This window comes from Aptenodytes patagonicus, chromosome 6, assembly GCF_965638725.1.
Source record: "Aptenodytes patagonicus chromosome 6, bAptPat1.pri.cur, whole genome shotgun sequence".
Lineage (NCBI taxonomy): Eukaryota > Metazoa > Chordata > Aves > Sphenisciformes > Spheniscidae > Aptenodytes > Aptenodytes patagonicus.
In genome coordinates, this window is record NC_134954.1 from 14,748,209 (window position 1) to 14,772,309 (window position 24,101).

The following is a 24,101-nucleotide window of genomic DNA, read 5'->3' on the forward strand; positions in this document are numbered from 1 at the left end:
TCTTAAAGGAAAAAATACCGTATGATCTTAGTATGACCACAATTTTCTTCTACAAAAATACAGAACCAAATTTGTGGCTTGTCTATTTGTATTACAAATCAGTAAAGGAACTAGCCTGTGAAACTCTCACACTTTCGTTCCACACTATTCTGAATGTTACTTAATTTCCTAGTTTAAAAATAAAATTACACAGATTAAGAGCCTTTTGAATCCAAAAAGAATGCACATATTAGAGAAGTTACTTCCTAAAACAAACAACCCACTTTAATAAGCAGCCTCATGGGTTTTTTATATTGAGGAAAAAACCATGCTTCACAGACATCTAGTTTAGCACAAATCAGTCGGTTTCATTTACAAGTTCAAAATCCAGAGGTAGACAAAATATTAGTTTGGTTTGGAATATATAAAGTGCCAATTTTTCATATATCAATGCACTGAAATACTTGATATAATGTTGTTAGGGAAGAAAAAAATAGTTGCCAGAAGAGTTTATTTAAGGAACGGTTACTGCTAATAAAAACTTTCCACTAACAAGGATTTTTTAAATTGTTTTTTAATATGCTTTTAATGACCTCTACTCCTCATACCTACCTCCTTGCTTCCAAAACTGTTTGTACTGTCCCCAATAACACTCAGCGGAAAGCTGTCGTTCCTGGCTAAATCCTTACTTAGGTTGGATGCTATGCCTCCGTTAGACAGGGTCACAAGGTCACAATCGATTTTGGAGGCCACCTGGAGAGTCCAGGCCGTGAACTGACTCAAAAAATTTATATCAGAGCTGGAATGGTCCACCTCCCAGGGCTCAGCCTGCGCTAACACCCCAACCGCAGGATGGAGCCTGCCAGGCCCAGCTCAGAGAGAGGCCAGAGTTGTTGACCCCGTTAGCTGACCTCTTCAAACTTCAGGAGAATTTTTCTGGCAGTTACCACGGTGACTGGGCACTCCAAGCTTATCCTTCTTACTGAAAAAAAAAAAAAAGAAAAAAAAATTAAGAAGAAAAAAAATGTTAAAACCTACCTTGTAGAGATGTCTATCAAGAATCAAATACGTAAATGTTTTAATTGTTTGCTTCTCTCCTTGGGCTACTCTGGCTCTAACTGTTACACCCGAAGTAACCATCGAGAAAACAGTTTGGCTAAAAACATTTTGACTTCTGAAAAAGTAATGTTCAGTGGATTTAACAAGTAGCATTTCTAGTATCTGCCTGTGATCACAAACGACACACTAAGAGGTTTATTGTGAAATAATATTTATTTTTCTTTCTGTATGTATCTCCAAATTATTACCATTTCTTATCAAATTCAGAACAAACTGAGAAAAGGCTCAGGGAAGGATTCCAGGCTGCCTTCGGCTTTTTTCCTTTTAAAAACTAGCTGCTGGATGAAAACATTAGGTATGCAGCAATACGTTGCTTGGGTCTCTTAAGAAGAGACTGCGTAACCCATTTAACGTACCATGAAATATTATTTAAGAAGAGGGGGAAAAAAAAAAGAAAAAAGTTATTAGACATCATTACTGTTGTTTTTTTCAGGCACTTTGAACACTAATCATTTCACACATAAAATTTACCAGGTGAGCAAGGTCTCGTGATGCTGGGAGAAAATGCTTGAAACACATCAAGGGATCAGAGAGCTCACTAAGTAAACAAGAAAACAAAGTGCACTCTTCATTTCCAAAACAATAAGAGAAAAACTGGTGCTTCTTAATTTCAGAGCAATCACATACTATATATGAAGCTATTATGTAAATTTTCCTCGTGCTCCTATACTTGAAATAGCATCTTGCGAAAGGGAGCACAGAAGAGTACACTGCGTTATAGCTGGAAAAATCCTACTTAAGCGCTCCTGACGGCAAACTGTCAATCAGAATTCCCCGTTTGTTATGAACCGCTCATTTCTGGAGTACAGCTAAACAGAGGTTTAATGATTGGAAGTTTAATGTCATTTTGTCTCACACATGGTTTTGAAGTATCTTCTGTTGTTTGAAGAGTTAAATATGAATATTCAAATTGCTGCTCAGCCACTGCTCTGCGCTCCTCCTGAGCTTCTCCGCTGGCAGTGCTGAGATGGCAGAGGGGACCGAGCTGCTGAGTTGCCTCTCACAGGGGGAGATCCCGCAGATCCTATGGGTGAAAAAATAAAGCAGGAGATAGTGGTGTGAAAAGCAAAAAGCACATAACTGATCTTTTGTCCCAGATTTATTTTCATTTCTGCTGGAAGGATGAGAAAAAGGCGGGTCAGCGTATGTGTATTAACCACCATTAAAAAAAGTGAATACAGGCACGGTAAAGGACTCTTTCTCCTTTCAAAACTGGTTCAATTGCTTTGAAATATCATACGCCTCGATGCTAAATAGATACATAGACACATGATAATATTATTTAGCGATTTTGAATTAAACATGAAAACAATTTAAATTAAAAACACTTAAAGTTTTCCTATTATTAGGGATGTGTTAGAAAAAGGCTAAGCCTCTCATTAAGAGATGATTTTTCTCATTTGTGTTTTTATTATGGCTGTACAAGATGGTTTTATGTTTTCCCTGTTTTTTCCTGCGTGAAATAATGTAAATTGAAACAATCAGGTGACTGATTAATAGGCTAGTGGGAAGAAAAGAAGTGTTTGTTGCATTTTATTTTATGCATCCTTTTTGAACAACACTGTATATATAAGCATGTGCCTTTCAATTAGATAGCATGATTTATGAAGTCATGCTCAGGGCTATCCAGGTTGTTGACTCAGATTAGAGCTATGATGCCAGCTCATTCCCTGGTGACAAACACTGACTGTCCTTCCCGCAGCCAGGCACCCCTGGCAGCTTTATGAAAAGACCTTGTGGTTGGCAGAGCACTGAGCAGGAAATGAGGTCCTCTCCGGTTTGGGACAGAGATGACTGGAGTTACAGAAAGCTGTAAAGCAAAATCAGCATCTCCTGAGTCACAGACTTTAAGCTCTAGGGGACCCCGCAGTTCCCGGCATGACCTGGCCCACCGGCACTGCATCACCTGCGCGCTCTCCAGCCTCCCACTGACTTCCCAGGGGAGCACCCTGCAAACTGCAAGTCCATCGTGAGAAGAAGGGAGCGGTTTCACGTGGGAGAGGGGAAGCGAGGGCACTGCTGTCCCCCCCATCCTCCCCACGCACCCCAGCCCGGTCCCGGTGCTCAGCACCCTCCCGGAGGGAATGCCTTTCTCCCCCATCCCTACCAGGGAATTTTTGGCACATCGCATGGTGTTTTTCTAACGGTATTATAACAAGGCATTTATCTCGGCCTATGGCGTGGGGATCTTTTGTGTGGCCTCCCCTCTTCTAGGAATTTCACATATAAATCACTGGAAAGCAGGAAATCTTTAAGACCCAGTGGGAAGCTGTACGCTATGTTTGCCTCTTGGCATAGATAGCTGCGGACCGCAGAGCATCTTGCCTTGTAGGTGCTACAGCAACCCAGACACCTGGACCTGAAATAGGGGAACTCGTCCCCCTGTTTCAAAGATCTCTGAGACGGCAAGCTAGCCTCTGGAAAGAGGGTAGAAACTCTTGCTGAATTCATGGAGAAGGACTCCCTGATGCTCTCTCTGTAACACTTTCAGTCTGAATTCCCTCAATGCAATTGAAACAATAATATTTAGACCATTTGGGGCTGAGATTATTGCTCTAATAAATTGTTTTTTTATTGGTTCATTGTGGCAAATAAGCCCCCGATTGATTTTTCTCCTAATCAGCATGGAGAATGCATTCCGCTGTAATTAAATCCTGTGTAACTGGGCACTCTGTGTTCGCTTGTCTCTTAGCTTGCAGTGGTATGAGACACAGTACATCAAACGCTATACTGTACACGATAGGCACCCTGCCAGCCCGGGGAACGATTACACTAGCTTGCCTTTACTGTGCTTACAAATGAGTATAGCTGCAGCACGTATGGAGCAGCGTGCATAGCTTGGAAGCCGTAGTAAAGTTATTAGAGGAGGAAGACGGCCAGAGATAAGGTCTTTTCTCTCGAGGGAGGTTTGACGTCCCTCTCTGAAAAGGCTGCGAGAGACGCGCCCCTCCTCCCCCCGGGCAGGTCCCCGCAGCCCCCGCCGCCGGGGCTCCGGCCGGGGCGCCCGGGGCAGCCGGGTCCCCTCCGCCGGCGGGAGCGCGGCCGGGCTGCCAGGCGGGCAGTTTTGAAGAGTCGATCTTCATAATACAAATCCCCCGGCTTCGCCTCCCCGCCAGCGGCGCGAGCCAGCTTTTTAATTGAATCCCGGGGATTTGGCCGCTGCCGAAAGCCCCGGTTCGGGCCCCAGCGTCGTGGGTCCGTCCCCCCCCCCCCCGGGAGCGGGGCCATCTCTTAGGGGTTGATCTCTCGCCTCCAAAACCGGGGAAGGGGGGGGACTTTAGGCGCCTGGGTGAGCCCCCCGCCCCAAGCACCCGGGAGGCAGAGAGCGGCCGCGGGCTCGTTGCACCCCGCGCAGGGCGAGCGGGGAGGGGGGCGGCGGGGGGGGGGCAGGGGGGGCAGCTGGCAGGGCCGCGGCGAGCTCCTGGCTGCTCCCGCCTCTCGCCCGGGCAGCGCTTGGGGGGTGGGGGGGGGGGGATGTCAGGCCGGATCCTGCCCATTCTATACGTTAATGCTCTTTTCTCTCAGGCTGCAGGGAAGCAGGCCAGCGGATAATTACCCCTCACTGCAATCCGCAGAGCTGGCCTAATCCGAAAGCTCAAGTGCCCGTAAGTAAAACTTCAGGAAAAGTTATTGAAACTGACAAATACAGGGTGACAAATAATCAATAAAAGCCCAGTCCCACATCCTTTATTGTTTCCAGGCACTAACAGCAAGTAATGAAACCTCGGCGAGGACAGGGGGAGGGAGCAGCAGGGACCGGGAGCTGGGCTGGCTCCTGCAAAGCCCCCAGTTAAAGAAGCCAAGGGAAGGACCCGGCAGCATAAGGGGGCCGCTCCCGTCCCCACGCGGGAGAGGAAAATGCTCGCCCCCGCTTCCCCAACCCCTCCCTGCCGCCCGGTCGCTGGGCCGGGGCGCTCCGGCTGGGCGAGCACGCAAGGCGCCGGCTCCCGCGGCCAGGGACGCCCCGGAGCCCGGCTGCCGCCCTGCAGCCGCAGGCAGCCTCGGCCCACGCACGTATTTCATGCACCCGCAGGAAACCCCAAGCGCTGTAATCTGCTCTCTAAAACATACAAAATATCTGGACACCAAACGCGCTGCTTCTAATTAGCATTTCGGCCCTGGATTTTCCACGCCGCAGTTTCTAAAGTTTCAGCGAAGGACGCTGGGCAAGATAAATCCGTGCTGTCGTTTCTCTCCCTTTCTGTCTCTCCGAATTAGGTTCTGATCTATCAGTTTAAACACTGGCCAGAAAGTTGATTCACTTTCTGTTAGGATTTCGGGTTAAACCGGGGGCTCCTCCAGTGTCTTTAAGCTTTTGAGCTGTGTAAATGAACTGCAGTGTCACATAATCGATAGGCAAAACTCAGCTGTCACGGATCCGAAAGCAGCCTCCTGCCACAGCAATAACGTGATTTGGCATTTCGAAGTTTGGAAACGTGCTGTCTGCGCGTCCGGGGCTCGGGGAGGAAGAGCTGAGCAGGGGGACGGGGGCGATGCGCTGGGGCGGGCGGGGGGGGGAGGGGGCGGCGGGGCCGGCGGCCCCCGGCCCCGGCGCCCCGCACCGCGGCACCCGCTGCCGCCCCGCCGCCGCTCCCTCCCTCCCCGACACACGCTGCGAAAGTTGTTTCCCAACTTTGGCGTTTGGGGAGGGATGACCCAGAACAAATCTCAGTGTCTCGGTGGCCTTTGCAAAGCGACCGTGCCCCCCCGCCCCGGGCCTGCGGGACGTGCCCATCTGGAGCACGCACCGTGAAAGCAACTGTGCCGCGTACAGTCGGCCGCAGCGGCCATCAGTCACTAAAAGCCACACGCTTCAGTGGGCCGGGAATAAAACGAAGTCCTGGTGACGCCTGGTTAAACCACTGACCCTCTTGCGAAGGCTGGAAAAGGGGGGAAGGCGAGCCCCTCCCGGCAAACCCAACTTCGGGGGGCTTCGTGCGGGGCTCTGCAGGGCGACCCCCGCGGCGGCCGTGCCCCTCTCACCAGAGCTGGCAGCGCCGTGCCGAGGGGGGGCTCAGCTCAGCCGTTTCGGGGTGCCCCGCGGGGGGGTCGGGGAGGGCCCCCGGGCAGAGCCCCCTGCCCCGCCCGTGGCCCTGGCCGCGGGGCCGCGGGGCGCGGGCGGGTGGGGATGCGGCGGAAGCGGCGGCACCCCGCGTAGGCACAGATTTCCCACTGGAACGTTTATTTTTATATCGGCCTGGGTGGAAAAATCAACCTGTGGGCAGGGCGTGCTCTAAGTTGCGGGGTAATCGCTGCCCTCGGTCCCCTGTCCCTCTGCACACCCCTTTTTATCCGTACACACGGGCACAAGCGCGAGAAAACAACTTACACAGCATGTTCAGGTGCTTTCTGGAAGGGGAGGGTTTTAGCTTCAAATTAGGAAGCTCTCTCAGATGAACGATAAATTTCTCTTTGGTCAGGCTACGGTGTTTGATCACATCTTTGTGTTTTTGTCCCCACCACAAAGGGACCCGTAGGCCGAATCAAGAAATAGGATTTCAGATCGTTTGATTTGACATAAGGAAACTGTTGCGTTTGTAATATTATAACACTCTAAAGGGGAAAAACGAAACCTCTGTAGCTGAGACAAGGAGTGTGCTTAAGTACCGCTCCGTTTCAATGCCCGTTTGGATATAATTTAAGTCTCCTCTGGCTTACAGTAATATACTCTCCCACCTTGAGGCTATCCAAAAGGGGGATTTAATGAGGCCGAGTTTATACAGTTATATAATTTGGAGGTTTTGCTGTAGCTGTAAAATGACAATTGGTACATGTGTAGTGCAAAAGAGCTGAAATCCCATCCAGGGACCAAGTTGCTTATTTCTGAAGGAGCTGTCATTTCCAGCAGGGGGGACACAATGAGAAGGCCAGGAGCGATGGAGCTCTGATCTCCACCAAGGAGAGATAACCACGCGATTAAAATAGGCCTCTTGTTCCCTCGTTACTCGATCGTCGTGTGAACTTACCTTATTTACAATCGTAGGCAATGAGTGAGTCGCCCAGATTGCAATACACCTATAGCTTTGGGTTTACCCCTCCCTTTGTTATCAAGACCATCTCTTGGACAGATTTCTGGGCCACTCATAACATGGGAGCACAGAAACTCTCTTAAGGACGGAGGGGATTTGTACATTCAGAGCCACATATGCGAGCGCGGTGTGCACGTCGTCCATCCGTCCCCCCCGCCCCGGGAACTGAGCAAGGGGCCGGGCCCAGCAGAACCAGCCTGTCGAAATCAGGATATTTACAGTACTCAGACACGTGTAAGCACCACCAGAAAGCAAAGGGGCACTGCACTGCATGAAATACTGTTTTGTACTCGACGTCTGGCACCTGCTCATTTTCCAGGTGAACCCAGGCACGGCGGCTGTTGGAGGACACCCTCCTTTTGGGTCGCTCTGGAGGCCAGGCGTGGACCGATGGCATCGGACAACGATGTACATCTCCGCTGAGATTTAATGCACTTTGCTCTCCATTTTAATATTAAATGGCACAGTGTTTGCCAGATTATTATCCCACTATTGCTTGTGCATTTGTCTCTTATGTCTAGTGTCTGTCATTACACAAAGCGCTTTGAAGAGCTAATTTCGAAAGACAGAAAGTCTACACTTACTATAAAAGTCATTAAATTAGCATGACAAGCATAAAGTTCCTAGGTTATAATTTGGTTATAGATCTGAAATCTTCCCTGCTTTCTCTCTCCACTTGAAGGCTGAAGGCTGCAGCAAGGCACTGACTCCAAGTTAGGACAACTGAGCTGCAGAGTGCACGGTGGAGGAACAGGGAAGAGATCCGGGCTCCATCGCCACTTTTTTGGCAGTGCAGGGGGTGACAAGAAAGATCTCTGATTTCCCCTCACGTCTCCCAGCAGCCAGAGAAAGGCGTGATCAGATGGTCTTCTACTACAACAGGTGGGAACAAAAAATAAATACATCTTGATGCATTTCTCATCGATTAAAATGTTGCTTGAATAGCAGGAAGCGCTCTTGCCTTTTAGATCCCACTAAATGCTAGGATGGGAAGATGTGTTATAAAAGCAGCCATTGGCTGTTTGCGCTAAAGCTGCAACGCATCCCATTTATTTTAATCGCTTCTTCATTTCGGAAGAAAGCTGGGGAGAGGAGGCGAAGAGCGACTTCTACCAGCTCCGTGCGTATCTGCACTGACCTGGGGGGCTGCAGGAACCCCCCGGTGGTGCCAGGACAGCGAGCGCACAGGGAGATGCCTGTGCATGGGAGCGCCCGGCCGGGAGATGCCCGGCCGAGCATCCTCTCCCTGACACGTTGCATTTCGACAACGAGAAAATGAGAGAAGAGACGGGGCATTCAAACGCTGTGCTCGCAGAAAAGGCTGCCCTGGTAGTTATTTAGGCTAAAAATCTGCTGTCGACTTTTTTTTTTTTCCGCCAGGATCAGCAAGGTGCGTTTCTGTGGGCTGGTTTGTTTGCTTTTAACCAGGCACGCTGCGAATTGTGGAAGCTTTCCGTTTACCTTTTCTTCTTTAAGCGTTTTAATTATCATCACTGACCTGTTGGGCATACCTACAGTATCAATGTCCCTTTTACATCGCTGCCTTCCCTTTCTCTGCATGTTTCTGCTATTTAACACTTGCTACCTTTGCCATTAGAGTCCTAGAGTGACCCCCATGGGTATCTTTGAAAGAAAGACCCTCTGCATTCCAGCACTGCCTCCTTACCCAAGTAATAGCAAAGGGACCATTCAGACACATGGACCACACTGAAGCATTAATTAGGCTGATGAAATCCATAGAAATGTATGGATTCAGCATAATCGAGTTTCTTCTGCTGACTATAGTTAAGGAATACGTGAGCAGCTGGGAGAATAGAAAGTACTGTTAGGGTGAAGTCATGCATGTAATTGAGTATATTTAACATAACCATTTTAATGATCGGTGATTAAAAGTGCATCTACTTAAATTGTATACCTCTGCAATTTGTCCATATCAACTTTAGAGCACACACAAAGAAAAGGTCGTCATATAAATTTATAAACAAGATCCCTTCCTGGCTGCACATGACTCGAGCTGGACTGATAACTCGGCAGCGGCGAGGGGGGGAAAGGCCCTTCGCGAGAAAACAGCTACGCCAGTGCGATATTAATTAATCACTGGTTTGGCCCCCTTTCTCTCCTATGCAGTCACAGTATTAGAAGTGCATAATAAGTGAGTTTTCTTTTCATCCGTAATTATTTATAACAATTAGATCACTGGGGGGAAAAAAAATCCCTGGGTTTCTTTCCCATATTAAAGGAGTACCTTTTCCCTCGCCTGACAATATTGTATGTACGTGTGTGTGTGCGTATACATACATTCAAATAAAATGGTTTTTTCGGCAAAAACGTTGCCGGACACTCAGCAAAGAAACGATAAAGGTTTAAACTTCTCTCCTCGCTAAACTTCTACGCGGAGAGGTTACGGGCAGCGTTTGGGGGAGAGGGAGCTGATGGGCACGGCCGTGTCTCCTCGCAGGAGAGCCCCGCAGAATGGGAAATTAGCAGTCGAAATCTGCTAGTGGGGACTAGATCCCACAAAGCCCACGCGTTGGGAAGGCTGAGTGTCTCTCTCTCGCCTATTCAATCTGCCCAGGCTGGTTGCAGCGAATAAATAGAGTCATTGTGGAGCCCATACACAAACCGACCCAACTCCCTCCCCCATCCCTTCTCGCCCTCCCCCCGTCCCTTTATGCTTAAACGCACACAAATCTGCAACCGCTTTGCACTAAGAGGAGCCCAAAGTTTTCTTCCCTTTACTGTACGACGCCTGTGGGAAAGGTTTATTCACACGTATGGAATATGTACTTATGGCAGAGAGGCGGGGGTTCACGCTGGGTAAGGGAAAACAGGAGCCTGCCAGGGGCAGGACCCATCCTGCCCTCTCCCCGCCGTGCGGGCGGGCATCCCTCTCCCCACCGAAGATAACGGTTCAAAGTAGCCAGATGCATTAAACAGCCACAAAAGGGGCGGCGGGCGGGGGGGTCACTTAAGTTTCTGGTGGAAAACTTAAATCGTGCTGTCTCCCCCTCTCCCAGCATCGCTGCAAGGTGAAATCCATTTGGAGCCATCCCTGCCAGGCGGCCCGCAGCCCGGCGGGGCGGGCGGCAGCTCCGCGCCCGGGGAAGTTACTCCGTGCAAGAGAATTTGCAGCCTTGAAAGCATATTTTTCTTCCAGCTATGGTGGCACTTAAATGATAATGTAGGCAATGAAACTGGGGAGATTTATATCTTTTGGAAAGTAGGACGAGCCAGATGGTAATAGCGTCATTAACAAACAAACTTAGGATCTGCAAGTGAAGCTTGAAATTGGGAAAGAGATCTGGAGAACAAAAGGAGCTGCTGTTGAGGGGGCAAAAAAAAGAGTCCCTCTTCTGCCGGCCAAATCTAAGAGCACATTCTGGAGGGGCTGCTCCTGCCCAGCGCTAGATAATAAACGACGGCTTTTTCCTCCCCTGTTGTGACTGAGAAAACTTTTGCAATAGGCAAATGTGGCATTTATTTATGTGTAACCCTTTGTAGTCTCAAGTGTCCCAAATGGGCCTTTAATTCAAATCCCTAGTTTGATACGGAGGGATCGCTTCTCCCAAGTTTATTTTAGAGAAACAAAGCGCCGCTTGTGGAAGTTGAAGGGCCGAAAGTTCAGTAATTATTTTTTTGAATTAATAGTAACGAATAAATATTAAAGGTTAAACGTTATTTGCGGAGAGAGTGGAAACATCTGCGGGATTTATTGCGTCCTCTCGTCTTGACTTTTTTTTTTCCTCAAAAAAGAAAAAAAGCTGACTGTTTGCTAGGCGGCACCGACACAGCAGCGGGCGGAGGTCCCAGGGCAGGGTCGGGGTGCGGGAGGGTCGGCGGGGGAGCGGGGAGGGGCCCTCCCCGCTCCCCCCGCCGGCCCTCCCGCCCTCCGACCGGGCTTCTCCCCTGCATCACCCCTCGGGTTTACTCTATAAACCCACACCGAGGGTTTCTCGATGGCCAGAGGAAAGGCCTTCAGCAGAGTTTTACCCAGCAGAGAGTCCATAAACGCCGGAGACACACCAGCTCCAGGGCTTCAGCAGGAGGGATGGGGTGTTTGCCTCCTAAATTTTAACCAGGATGATCCCGAATGCAATAGACGTGTTTGGAGGTCTTTAGGAGATCCCTGTATCTCCCTTCCAGAGTAAAGTTGTTGGCTATTAGATGATCAATGATTTAAAAGACGCCTGTTAACAGCCCCAAGTCGAGAGACATGGACCCACGCTCTAAAGTAAAAATCTAACGTGATTTTTTTTTTTTTAAATGTGCTGGAGATCTTTAAAAGCCCCGAGGACTTACCCTTAAGGCATTATTCAAAGAAAAAAAAAAACCTGAGACTGGCGGTTCGTCACAGGCAATTGTAAAGGGTTTCAAAGGACCGATCAAACGAGTTGGAGAGTAATCTACATTAAAGTCCGGATGGCAGTGTTACAACATGCACCTGCAGGGTATTTGCTATCCGTGCCCCTTACAGAGCTACAAATCACCATTAAAGAAAGCTGCTTAAGCTTCCTCCTCGCTTCTAGAAAGACTTACTCGGGCTCCTTCACTTTGATATTTATACATCTTGTTATTGATAAGTGTGGGGCTGTTCAGCGCTCCCTTCCCCCTCCCGGACTGTTCCCGGGCACTTTTGCACCCTTCGCTACCCGCCCCCCCCCGCGGACGGCTCCAGGCGGGTTGTTCAGCGAGCCGGCCCCACGAAAGACACGCGTGGGCGTGGGGTCCACCCCCTCCGCGGAAACCTGCGAGGTGCCGGGGCCGGGAGAAGTTTTGTTTTGTTTTATTTTATTTATCTAGTTTCCCCCCAGCCGGCGCGGCTCTCCCGGGCGGGCGCTGTCACCGGGGAGACCGGGGCAGCCCAGGCCGCATCGGCACGCTGGATGTCCCGGCGGATTTTCTCACAGTTGCGGGAGGCGCAGACATGGAAATGAGCTCATTAGGGGGGGAGTGGCAGCCGCCCAGGCCTCCCCCGCCCCCGGCCCGGCCCGGCCCGGCCCGGCCCGGCCCGACCCGCTGCAGCCCGGGGATCCGGGAGATATGTCTCCTGGTTTGGATTTTGGGGGAAGTCGCGGCAGTTTCTTCCACCGCTGCTCAGAGCCCCGGAGCGGGCGCGGTTAACCCTTGGCACGCCGCGGGGCCGCCGCTGCCGGCCAGGAGAGCCCCGGCGACCCCCGCTCCCCCCCCGCGCTCCCACGGGCAGCATCCAGCGTGCGCGGTGCTCCCCCCGCCAGATGATGTCAGCGGGTAAAAGTAAAGTTGTAAAACAAACAAACAAGCCGGGAAAGGTAGAACTAAAACAAAAACAAAACAAAAAGAAAGAAAGAAAGAAAGAAAAAGAAAGAAAAAAAATCAAGATTTTCCACCCACTCGAGGAGGAAAAGGCTCAAAGGTCAACAGGGATTCACCAACCGCTTTCCACGGCTGCAGGCAGGGCTGGCAACCGCGAGTCACTGAACATGGATTTCTGTTTCGGGGAATTTCAGTGATCAGGTCTGTGTTTCCAATACTTTCCTCGAGTGGGTTCTTGCAAACAAATAAAAAAAACCACCCCGTCGCAGGTGTGAGGCTGGTGCCCCCGGTCTTTGGGGCGGCGGTGCCCCGCGGACGGCCCGGCCGACCGGGCGGGGTGCCCGGGGCCCGGGGAGGCCCCGAGGCACAGCACCGGGGACCGGCATCGCTGCGGCGTGGCGGCTCCTGCCCCGGGCAGCTGTGGGAGCACCCCGGGAGGGAGCGGAAAGGGGCTTGGCCGCGCTTGCTGCGGAAGAGGATTTAGCTACAGTTTGCGTGGAAAATGGAAAGAAAAGAAAATAAAAGGAAAAACACATGAGGAAGGGAAAATATCCCGAATGCGGGGTATCTGCCTCAGCTCTTGACACCCCTGGTAGCGATCCGCTGACCCCCCGCTGGCGGAGCCCTCAGCGCGCATCAAAGCGCGCATTGTTGGGGCTGGGGGCGAGCCGGCAGCACGGGGCAGGGGCTCGGCAGCGCTGCCAGCTCCCTCCGCCAAAGTCTGCCAAATCAACTCCTCCCCGCGGAATTGTCCTCGGAGGGGCCGGCGGGGCAGGAGGGGAGCGGGATCCGCCGCCCCGACCGGCTGATGCCAGGCAGGTCGCCTCAAGCGCAAGGGAAAAACCCGCGCAGCGCCCAAACCGCGGGTCGCTCCGCGGGGCAGCGCGCAGCCCAGGGCCGGGGGATCGGGTCGGGAGAGCGGATGCGCGCTGGGATGCGCGTTCCCCCCTGCCAGAAGTCGCGCAACTTCTCCCTCGGAGCCATCCCGGGGGGATCCCTGTCCCCGCAGCCGTGTCGGCTCCCCCCCCGGAGCAGGGTCATTGCTTATGCCACGGTGGAGCTGGGAGGGTTTGGGTCAGTCGGGCCGGAGAAGGGAGGTCGGACAAGCAGGACTCCCCCAGGGCAGCGGGTGGCACACAGGGGGGCTCCGCCGGGGGGCCCGTCCCGCCGCCCCCCCCCCGGGGCGAGCAGGCCCTGGCACCTTTCCTGCCACATAAGGGCGTGCGCAACTTGCAGTCGCCTCCAAACTGTTGCAAAACAAACCCCCGGCACGTTTACAGGGCTGGCAAGAAGGTGGCGAACCGCAGCACCGAGGACCCAAACCCCCCCGGCCCCCCCGCCGCCGGCCGGACACCCCCCCCAGCCCGCAGCTGATGGGGGGGGCGCGGGGCGAGGAGCGAGCGAGGGGCGAGCGCGCCTTGGGCCAAGCACTAATTTGGTGTGTACGCTTAAGCCTGCCATCTGAAGTGCTGTATAGCAACGAGGGGAAAGGGGTGTATTTGCGACTGGAAGATTTAGGTTGTTGCTAGGATGTGAGAACAAAAAATCTTCAATAAGTCGGGGAGGGGGGAGGACGGGGCAGTGGGGGAGGAAGGGGGGTTACAAGGTTTGTCACAGGGAAAAGTGCAGACATCTGCTGGAACTTCCATATCTAAGCTGTTCATTTACAGGAGCCAACTTCTGAAATCTCCACAATTAGATCTGCATTGTTCTTTCTCAACAACACTGCCTAGAAAGAAAAGGTCTTCTCTGTCGGGGCCAATCCAACGAAGCGTTTGACGTTATTAAATAATAAAGCGATTGTGATTTACATTGTTGTTCAGAAAAAGGGCCAATTATCCACTGTTATGTTGCCATAAAGATCATATTAACTCGAATTAGTAATCAAACAATATGCTAGCGTTAAAAGTATAGAGAGGACAACGCGACTGCTCTTGTTGCATCCTCACTTTTCCTTGTAAAACCAGAACCATATATACACTTGAAAGAGGCGCAGAAACTTCATCCTTAACGGGAAAAAAAGTGAGAGGTACCAGCATTTGTGATTAATGGTCCCCTGTGTTGATTGTTTTCAATTAATTCCAAGCCACCCAAATCTCATATTGATTTTTCTGTTTACAAACTAATTCTTCTTCCGAATATAACGGGAAAAGTTCCACAACGCTCCGCGAATCGGGGCGATTTTTTTGTTGTTGTAAGGTTGGGTTTAGGATTGGGATTTTAGGGCGCTTTTTGTCTTGTTTGGTTTTTTTTTTTTCCCAGAGTAATGTTTTTAAAAGGCGTTTGAGTTCAATCCAAAGACGAGCCTCACCGCCACCAAAACGCAAACCCAGCCGCATCCTTGCACTCCAGCAAATTTCCTCTGCCATAATCAAATAATTATTTTTATTAAAGCAGTTATTAGGTTTATAACTCATTTGCCACTTAAATTTGTGCAACCAACCAAGGCGATCTAAATAGGTTTGAGTTGCCCCTTGGGTCCGGGATGTAAGCGGTAAGAAGGAGGATTAATTATGGGTGTGTGCAGCAGTAGGACACAAAGGCTATCAAGTGGCGCGGGGGAAAGAAAGTGGGAAACCCGGAGCGGGGAGCCGCGGCGGTTCGCACCTCCTTCTCCCGGGCGGTGCCGGACACCCTGCGCACAGCCAGCCCGGGGAGGACGGGGCACCCCCCGGCAAAGCCCCAACTTTCCTTCTCCTATTATTAAACAGCAGCGGGGCGAAGGTTGGCGCCGGGAGAGCTCCAACTTGTTGGCAGTAAAATAAGGCGCTGTCAGGTGATGATGCTCCGGCGTGTTTGAAACATCCCGAAAACAAAGTGTAAACGATCTGTATTTTTCATATGGACGCACCGATATGATCTCTTCTCTCCTGTGTAGACAAGATCCGTTCTTTTGTGCGCGGGATGACAAGATCTGACCCCTGGAAACGTGCTCCAGGCACCCACCGGCATCCGACTGTTATTTCTAACGTCATGTAGTGCCAACACGTTTTTCTATCAGCCGGGGGGGGGGGGGGGGAGTTTACTCGGAGCTCAGGTAATAACTGGTTAGCTGTCAGCTTCTCCCGTTTAGCAGTATTCAGGCAAAGAATGGCTTTGCCAAACTGTTCCAGGAGCTGATGCTATTTGTTACCACGATTAGGGAAAAAAAAGAACTTTCACAGTAACATGGGTTTTTATAAGCAAACGCCGAGCAATTTTCCTCAGCGCAATGCATCAGCAAGTATATCCAAAAGAGCTTAATCTACTTCTTGCAGGATAGGTGCAAGAGGAATCAGCAAGGGCTGCTCCGGGATGCCATGAAAATCCCGGCTCATTGGCTTGGCCGCGATAGGATGAGGCACATTAAATGCGAGGCGGAGAGGGACAGAATCAATCAGCCCCCTTGGCTGAGGAGTGAGCCCTCGCTCTGGAAATAATTTCGAATAAAACTTGAGTAACCAAGTGTAACCATCTAGCTTCCTCTGAGCAGATCGCCGAGAGGGAAAAAAAAAAAAAGTAACGGAAATAAGCCAAGAAAAACCAATCTGGACCGAATTAATATGAGCGCAAAGTTTTTATCCGTGTATAAGGATAATATATTAAGCCAAAAAGGAGACAGGTTATCTCTAAACAGGATTAATATACGTTCGTGTATAGGATTAGACCATCTTATCCATTTAAAAACAGTATCTCTCCTCCTCCCCACACCATTTTATTATATATATTAAAAAAAAAAAAAAAAAACCCAACATCAAAACCAAAACCAACTTTCCCCGTTAGGAGCACTTGGAAAACGCATTTTATTAATCGAGAGCCTTTTTTTTTTTTTGTAATCAAATGCAACTGATGGTCCTGAATAAGCCGCCTTGTGAGGAAACGGGCCATTTTTTAAAACCTCTGATCAAAACAGACCTGTCTTCAGAGAGAGCACAGCAGATTTAAATGTTGGTCAAAAAGAGTCACAACTGTTCATTAAAAGCAAACCCTAACTAGTGCTAATGTATAGCCATTTTGTGAGCTCAGGACTGTGGAAAGAGGCGAAAAAAGTCTGAGAGCGTGAGCTGATGCCGTGCTGGCTGGCAGTGTGTGGTCTATTGTAGGGAATGTGCTTTTTCCACTGAACAGAGAGCCCCCCTCTTTTATTCCCCAGCTCTACTGCACCTGCACTGGATCAGGGAGCTACTGCCATTCACCACATCAACAGAGAAGACATCTCTGACAGCACTCAATTCATTACATTTCTTCCTGCTTTTCAAACCAACACACAAAAAAAAAAAAAAAAAAAAAAAAAGAGTATTGCCAATCAGTGCCGGGGGGGGCAGGGAAGAAATCTTACAATACTTTATATTCGCCACTCATTTTGGATTTCATTAGTCAGAAAACTCACTTCTCAGCCAGTTACAACTTTTTCTTTCTCCTTTCTTTCTTCCTTTCTTTGCTTAGGGGGCTGCTGGAAGAAGGAGCTGGGGCGAGTGCCATCTCCCTCCCCACGGCCGGGGGCAGCTTCGCGCCGGGCCCCCGCAGCCCCGGAGAACAGGGCGAGGGGCGATGTCGGGTGTCCCCGGGAGAAAGAGCTACAAGTTTATTCATAATTCATGATAGCAGAGCCGCCTGCTCTCGGGCGACGGGGAGAAAGAGACGGCCAAAGAGACCAAAGTGTCCTTCAGCATTTCGGGGGGGTTTGGCGGGGGGTGTTACCGTGGGTGTCCGGGCAGGGGCGGCGGGGGCGGCGGGGCAGCTCCCGGGCCGGCGGCCACCGCGGGGAGGGGACGCGCCGCCTCCCCTAAACCGGGAAGAAAGTTGTTATCGGCAAAACTCCTCGAAAGGGACTCCGGGGAATTTAGGGTTAGTTTGGTTTCTTCAAGAACCGTTTTTCAGAAGCATTTGCAAGCAAAAGAAACCGAGCCGAACGGTTTAGATTCAGGTATTTGATCTCGCCGGATCCAGACATCTAATTAGAGTGGCCTCAGCGATTGAAACGGTGTTAATTCCCATTGTTCCCCGCTCAGATCCCTTGGCCCTCCACCGCTGGGCTAGTCTCCTTTTCAAAATCCAAAATAAAGATCTATTTGAAACAAACAAACAAACAAAAATCTGTATTTTCCCCCTTTCTGGCCCATTTTCCTCTATCGCGAGCAAAAGCAAACACTCCTGGGTATTTTTTCTCAGACGCTGGCAAAGAATCACACCCCCTCAGTGGGATCTTAACAGAAATAAATCACAAGGAGCTCTTGCCTACCTGAAAGTAGGAGGAAATCCGATTGTCTGGTTTCGGGTGTAATGTGTGTATCGATAAGGAAGACACTGCCGCCTCAGAAACGGGACCCAATTAATCTATGGGTTTCTTTACATCAGCCCCAGTTCGGATGTGTGCTTTGGAAATATTGATTCATGTGACAGGAAAGTCGCAACGACTGTGTGTGCATAACATGGGGAGGACACGGAGCGAGAACCCGCAGCAACGCAAACCCCACTCGCGGGAGAGCCAGATTGCTTTTTAAGCTAAAACTAATAATTTCATAACTGATTCACATTCAATCTGGCGCCGGTGACGTCACGGGGCATTAGCATACGAGGAGGGATGAAGCCAGTGTGGCTGGAGTTGATAAGGTGCCTCCTGAGGAATTCGCTGCTTGTTTTAATACATTAATTATTTCTCTGTCTTCCGCAAGTTTTGCAATTTGTAAGAGCTTAAAGGAACCATCATTCCAAGAAATGCCGGAAGGACACGTTGCAGAGCTTCTCCCGTGGCACCCGCACCCCTGGCAGGAGCCGGGCAGCCGGGGGCAGCGCGGGGACGAGCCCCGGCCCCGGCCCCGCTCCCGAGAGCCCCGGCTCCCGCCCTGCGCGCAGCCAGCCGGCCCGGCCGCCCCGCAGAGCGCTGCGGGGCGTAGTTCTAATTAAGCTGGACCCGGCCGCGGGCGTCCTTACTCGCCCGAGTAAGCTCCGCTCGCCCGGTCGGGCCTCCCCGGCGCCGGGAAGCTGCCCGCAGGAGAGGAGGCAGGTTTGCAGGATCAGGCCCGCAGCCTGGGATGCGTGTGCGTGTGGGTGTGAGTGAGTGTGGGTGTGAGTGAGTGAGTGAGTGAGTGAGTGTGTGTGTGCCCAAGGCACCCCTCCGGAGACTTCCCGCGGGAGAGGCTCTGCGAAGGCCTGTTTCTCTCCAGCACCCGGTGGGATTCCCCCCCTCCACCCCCCGCGTTAACCAGGGTTTTCTGCAAAAAAGCGCCCACATTACGTCATCAGCCCTAACTGCTGCGGAGATGATGGGGTCACCGAGGTCCCGGGGCGGGGGAGCCCGCAGGGGGCCGGGCCTCCCCTCTCGCTCCCCCGGGGCAGCGGCCCAGGGCGCGGGTCTCCGCCGTCTGCCCGGGAGCGGGGGCACATCCCGGCCGGGGGGGGGGTCGGGGCAGCCCTGTGCACGCTGCTGGGCTCAGGAGAAAGGGATGCGCTTTGGGGAGCCGAGAGGACACAGCCCAGCTCCGCGCCCCGGGGCTGGCAGGGCTCCCCCGGGGCTTGCCGGGGTCCCGCTGCCCCAGAGCCTCTAGGAACCGGCGGCGTCGCCGCTTTGGCCCCGCCGAGCTCCGCCGGGCCCCGCGGGAGTGGTCTGGCAGTCCCCCGCCCCGTGGGGTGCCCCTCAGGGACTCCCTGCCCGCCGAGCTGCGGGCCCTCTCGCTCCTCTGAAGAAGTCAACCTCCTTGGAATAACCGCTCGGTGACTTGAGTCTGAAACGCACTTGGGGGGAGGGAGAGGCTCTTTTATCGGCGGGGGGGCGGGGAGGGGGTCGCAAACAAAACACATAGAAACCCTAAAAGAATTTTAAAAAAAAGAAAATTGAAAAGAAAAAAAAACATAAAAACACGCTGTAAAAGCTCTCGTCCACATGGCAGAGGTCCTGCCAGGCGGCACGCCGCGCTGGTTCCCGCAGCCGGAGTTACCGGAGAGAAACTCCGGGAGAAACTTCCCCGGCCCGGCCCGGCCCGGCCCGGCCCCGCTCCCCGCGCGGCCGCCCCCAGCCGGGACCCCCGAGGACGGGCTCCCCCCCCGGCGCTCCTGCCAACAGGTCTTCAGCGGCGTAGGCGTCTCCTGCGGGAGGGCCGGGCCGGCAGGGACGGACCTTCCCCTGCAGTAAGTGTCCGAGCCCGGCTCTTTATCAACCTTGCTAAATTATAATGAAAAATTGCAGCTCTTTTCGGCGCGCCCCCTCCCCCCGCACGCACAGGCGCACACGATACAAACACACACACACACACACTCTCTCACACACAGACACACACACACTCTCTCTCACACACACACACACTCTCTCACACACGCACACAGGGCTCAGCCACAGCAAATCCGCTGCGTGCTTCAGAAGCAAAGCTCAAAAATCATCGCGGCGAGGTTTGGGGTTTTGCTCCGTTCCCCCCCTCCCCGCTCCGCCCGCCCGCCGGCACCTGCCGGCGGAGCTGCCTCCACCGAGCTCCGAAGCGCGGAGCGAAGCGCCCAGCGCGGCCGGGGCGCGGGCGCGGTGCCCGGGCAGAGCCGGCCGGGCGCCCGGCGCGCTGCCGGGGCGGGGGACGGAGCTCGCCCTCCCGCTCTTGCACAGCCAAATGTGCAGCTCCGAGAATTTCCACCCCTGGGTTCCTTTTCTTCTCAGCTCGCAAGTGAAACAGCCCCCACGCTCACTTCAGCGCTGTACGTCCTCGCCAAAGGAATTGATTCCTCAAAAGCAAAATAGTACCAAACTTCTTGCAATTCCCCGTGCCGTCGTCAGAAAAACTGGTTTTAATTACGAAAACTAAAATAGCGGTGGTGCTAACTAGCGGGCGATCAAACCGCAATCAAACTTCAATCTCTGAGCAGTTAGCTATAAACTGTCAGCAATTGAAAAGTAAACCTGGTGCACACAAAGGCTCTGTTTAATTTTCTTGTTGTAATGGCTCTAAATGAGGACCCCATCACTATGCAGTTAAGCGGTGTTGCTTGTCCCCCTGAGGCGCTGATCAGTTCTTTTTAATGTGAGAAAACTGGCAGCTCGAAGCCCGTCAATGGAGCTCCCACAACAAAAGTCCTGAAAAGCTGAATGAATTGGGTTTGTAATTACTGCTTCCCTCTCCCCCCTTGCAGCTTATCTCTTATTCATTCAACATATATTATTGTCACCTAATCGCACACTCCCAACATTTTTTTTTTTTTAGTATCTACTACTGCGGACATGTTTGTTGTAGAAATTAAACAAAATAATCCTCCCTTCTCTCGGCCCCCCCCAACAACAAAAATGTTGAAACGACAGTGTCAGGCGAGGCTGGCTGGCGTTAAAAACGCCGAGACGAAGCTCTCCTGCCATCTGAATGTCAGCATTTCGCATATATCCTCGGAAATCTCGTACGCACCGAAGCAGGCTTCAGATTTTAATATTTGAGTTAGATCAGGATTTAAATAACTGAAGTGTATCTAATCACACCTATCAGCGACGGGCCTCTTTCTTTCAGTGGGACCTATATTATATACTACTTAAATTGCTGAGCCAGCTACCTCCTGTTCGGAGACAGATATACAGGTCTGCTGCCCGTTGGAGGCGAGGAGGAATTAATCTGGAGAGAGAACACGCCGCTGCGGGGATCACCGCCACCCCCGATGTCCCACACGGCACCAGTGGGCATCTCAAGGAATAAAAATATGTTTTCAGGCAAGAGACGACCGATGGCAGCCGGCAGCCGCTCGCCCCGCCGCTGCCCGCCCGCGGGCTGGAGCAGGGGCTGCGAGGCAGAGAGCCTCTCCCCAGGTCCCCCACCGCAAGAAGCTGTCGGTTGCAGAAAGAACTACAGCTATTACAACCAAATCTACTAACAGTCTAAATAATTAATTGAACCATTGCTCTTTGACCCTTGGAAAGTCCAGTAGGGACCCGTTTGTAGTAATAATACCCCCGAATGAGCCCTTGTCAAATATTCATTTAGTAGTTAATGTGAGCGATTTCCCCCTGGGACAGTCTGTAATACCAGCTTCCCAGCTTTGGCAAGAAACCCTGCTAATCTACCTCTCCAGTTCCGCAAAATATTTTAACACCCCAGTCCTTAAAAAGCCGTAAAAAAATCACAGGGGAAACTCTAATCTTAACCTTGCGTTCATTTCGGCTCTGTAGAAGGTTAGCGAAACGTTACCCTGCCGCTCTCGGACCGAGCATCACCCTGGCTATAAAGCACACAACAATTCACCGGAGGGAAAACACGGAGAACCCAGAAGGTCTGCAATAACCAAAATAACAACGTCTCCACGAGCTCTGCTACACATTTCAGCTGCCATAAACGAAAGCCCAGGATAATGGCTTAAGTGTAAATGGAGTTATTGAATGTGTTGAATTTAAAATTAGCAGTGGACAATGGCGTTCCTCCAAGTAACACTTTAAAAATAAAATCGTTCAGCTGTACGTGTAAATGCTTTGGGTTATCCTCTCTAAACGGATAAATGGATGGATGGATGGATGGATGGATGGATGGAATGAATCTGTCCAAGGGAGATCAGGTTTCAACCACATATATTCCACATCGTACTCCGAAATCTAAGCTTAAACAAATTGCCCATATAAAAAGTTGCTGAATTCACTAAGCCTGAATATGTGGCTTAGTGCCTTTTGTTTAATGGTATTAGCTCGCCTTCTCTATGCGAATTGTAAAAAGACCAACATTTCCAACTACCCCCCTCGAATATTTTAGTTAGCACTTCAAAAAGGGGCCAGTTTTATTGCTGTTAATTGGCTAAGATTCGCTTTTAAAAAATGGAATCGCGGTATCGATTGGGCTTTTATTCCTGGTTCTCTTTTCTCAGCGAGGCGAGCGGGAGCGGGGATGTGGGCTCGTTACCACGTGAATAATCCCCAGACGCATTGCAAACGCTTTCAGTTCTGAAAAAGAATATTTTACTGGTTGCATTAACGTAAAAGAAATAGAAAAGCTTGGGAATCTGCTGTGCTGCCCAAGTACCGCGACGGTGCAGAAATAAAAGGGACAAAGGGAACTAAATTACAAAACCAGGCTCTGAGCAAAACTCCACACCTCCTAGTCTGGCAATGTTAGTTTTCACCTAGACACCAGGCTTCAAGGATGGAGGCCAGAACTGAGCCTAGGAGATAACACTACCAAATGAAAGCCACAACCAGCCAGGTAACTTTTTGGGGGGGGGGTTTCTTCCTGCCTTATTCCTCTCCGAGCTAAAGCGAAATCCAGTGACCGACAAGAAATACTAGAGAGAAAAGCTGAGCAACACTTGCCCCCACGCCGGAGTGCCCACTTTGTGCCTTGCCTAAGCCAACCGTCATATCCTTTCCTTGCCATGCACAACACGCCGTTAGCAGAAGACACGACCAGTTTGCAATCACAGTGCCCCAATTTCGTACCCTTTTTTTTTTTTTAATTATTATTATTTGCATCTCCCTTACGCGCGTTTCCCAAGGGAAGCCGCAGCCGCGTTAGCAGCACCAAATAAACGTTGGGGCTTCAAGGGGAGGAACACGGGCTGCCGCTGGGGTTGCTCAGCTCTGCTGCCCACCGCCCCCTGCCCTGCCCTGCCCTGCTCGGGGCGACGGGCCCCGTCGCCGGCCGGAGCGCGGCCCGCGGCCGTCAGCGCGCAGCAGCGCGGAGCCGTCTCCTCGGCAATTGCGGTTACAACTGTACGAAGTAAAACTCTACCTGGCACGGATGGCGGGTCTCTCTCCTCCTATTTGGCGGGCGCCACCGCTTCTCTTTGGGGCTTGTGACCGGCTGCAGAGAGTGTCCGAAACGGGGCTTACACCGCGCTGGCAATTTAAGAAATAGGATTCAAGAAAGAGCTGTGATAAAGCGTGAAAGTCTCTGGCATTCGACTGTTTTTGTTTGTTTGTTCGCTTTTTGTTGTTTCTTACCTTTGCCCGGCCAAGCCCACCCCCGCCCCCACCTCTCACCTCCTCCTGCGCTGCCCAGAAGCCAGGAGAGGAAAGTTTGGGAAGTCCCGAACAAAGGGAGCGGGGAGCGCTCAGCCCCCTGCCAGCGCCGCGCCGCAGCTGCACCCGCCAGGCCGGCCGCGTTACGGTTCCCAGCCGTGGAAAGCCGGCTCCCCTCCTGCGTGCCCCAGAGGAAGAAGGCACCGTCGGGAAAAGAGAGAAATAAATTATCTGGATATGCAAACAAGGCGCCCGCTCGCGGTGCCCCTGGCCGGGCTGCCGCTCCCGCGCCGGCTCCGCGCCCCGCCAGCCCCCGGCTCGGCCCCGCCGGAGGCAACAAGTGGTCAACAGCAGCCGAGTCCGAACCCCCCTTACCCCATCGCACCCCGCGTCCTCGGAAGGGAAGGGAGTTGGGCAACGAGCGTCTCCCTCCGCATTCCCGCCCCCCGAAGGAGGCACAGGCAGTTATTCCGTTAAAGCTATGATACTCTCTCTCTCTCTACATACATACATATAAAAATATTCACGCGTTATATATATTGCTGCACTATTTATCGCACTGGGTTGGCTACGATGATACCTTCTACTGCATGAATTATGTAAAAAACATCTGCGTTACAAAAATAAATCCAAGACTCAAGCGGAACTTCAGTGTCCATATGTCAAAAATTTATTTATCTCAAACTGTGCATAATGGAGTAAAAACTTAACTTGAATATGTACCTGTTATAAGGATGGTATTAGTTCAAATATATACATGGACTGTCGGCAGACTGATTTCAAATAATACAGAGCCGAAT

The 24,101-nt window shown here is 51.6% G+C and overlaps 1 long non-coding RNA gene across 3 annotated transcripts in view; it reads right to left on the reverse strand.

Annotated features, from left to right (window-relative positions):
• Positions 1 to 24,101, reverse strand: part of LOC143161880 (uncharacterized) — a 304,778-nt gene that overhangs the window by 12,100 nt on the left and 268,577 nt on the right. For all 3 annotated transcript variants that reach the window (XR_012995610.1, XR_012995609.1, XR_012995611.1), the window contains 2 exons: positions 1,955 to 2,122; positions 592 to 961 (listed from right to left, as the gene is read on the reverse strand). This is a non-coding gene — a long non-coding RNA (uncharacterized LOC143161880). The remainder of the gene's footprint in view (positions 1 to 591; positions 962 to 1,954; positions 2,123 to 24,101) is intronic.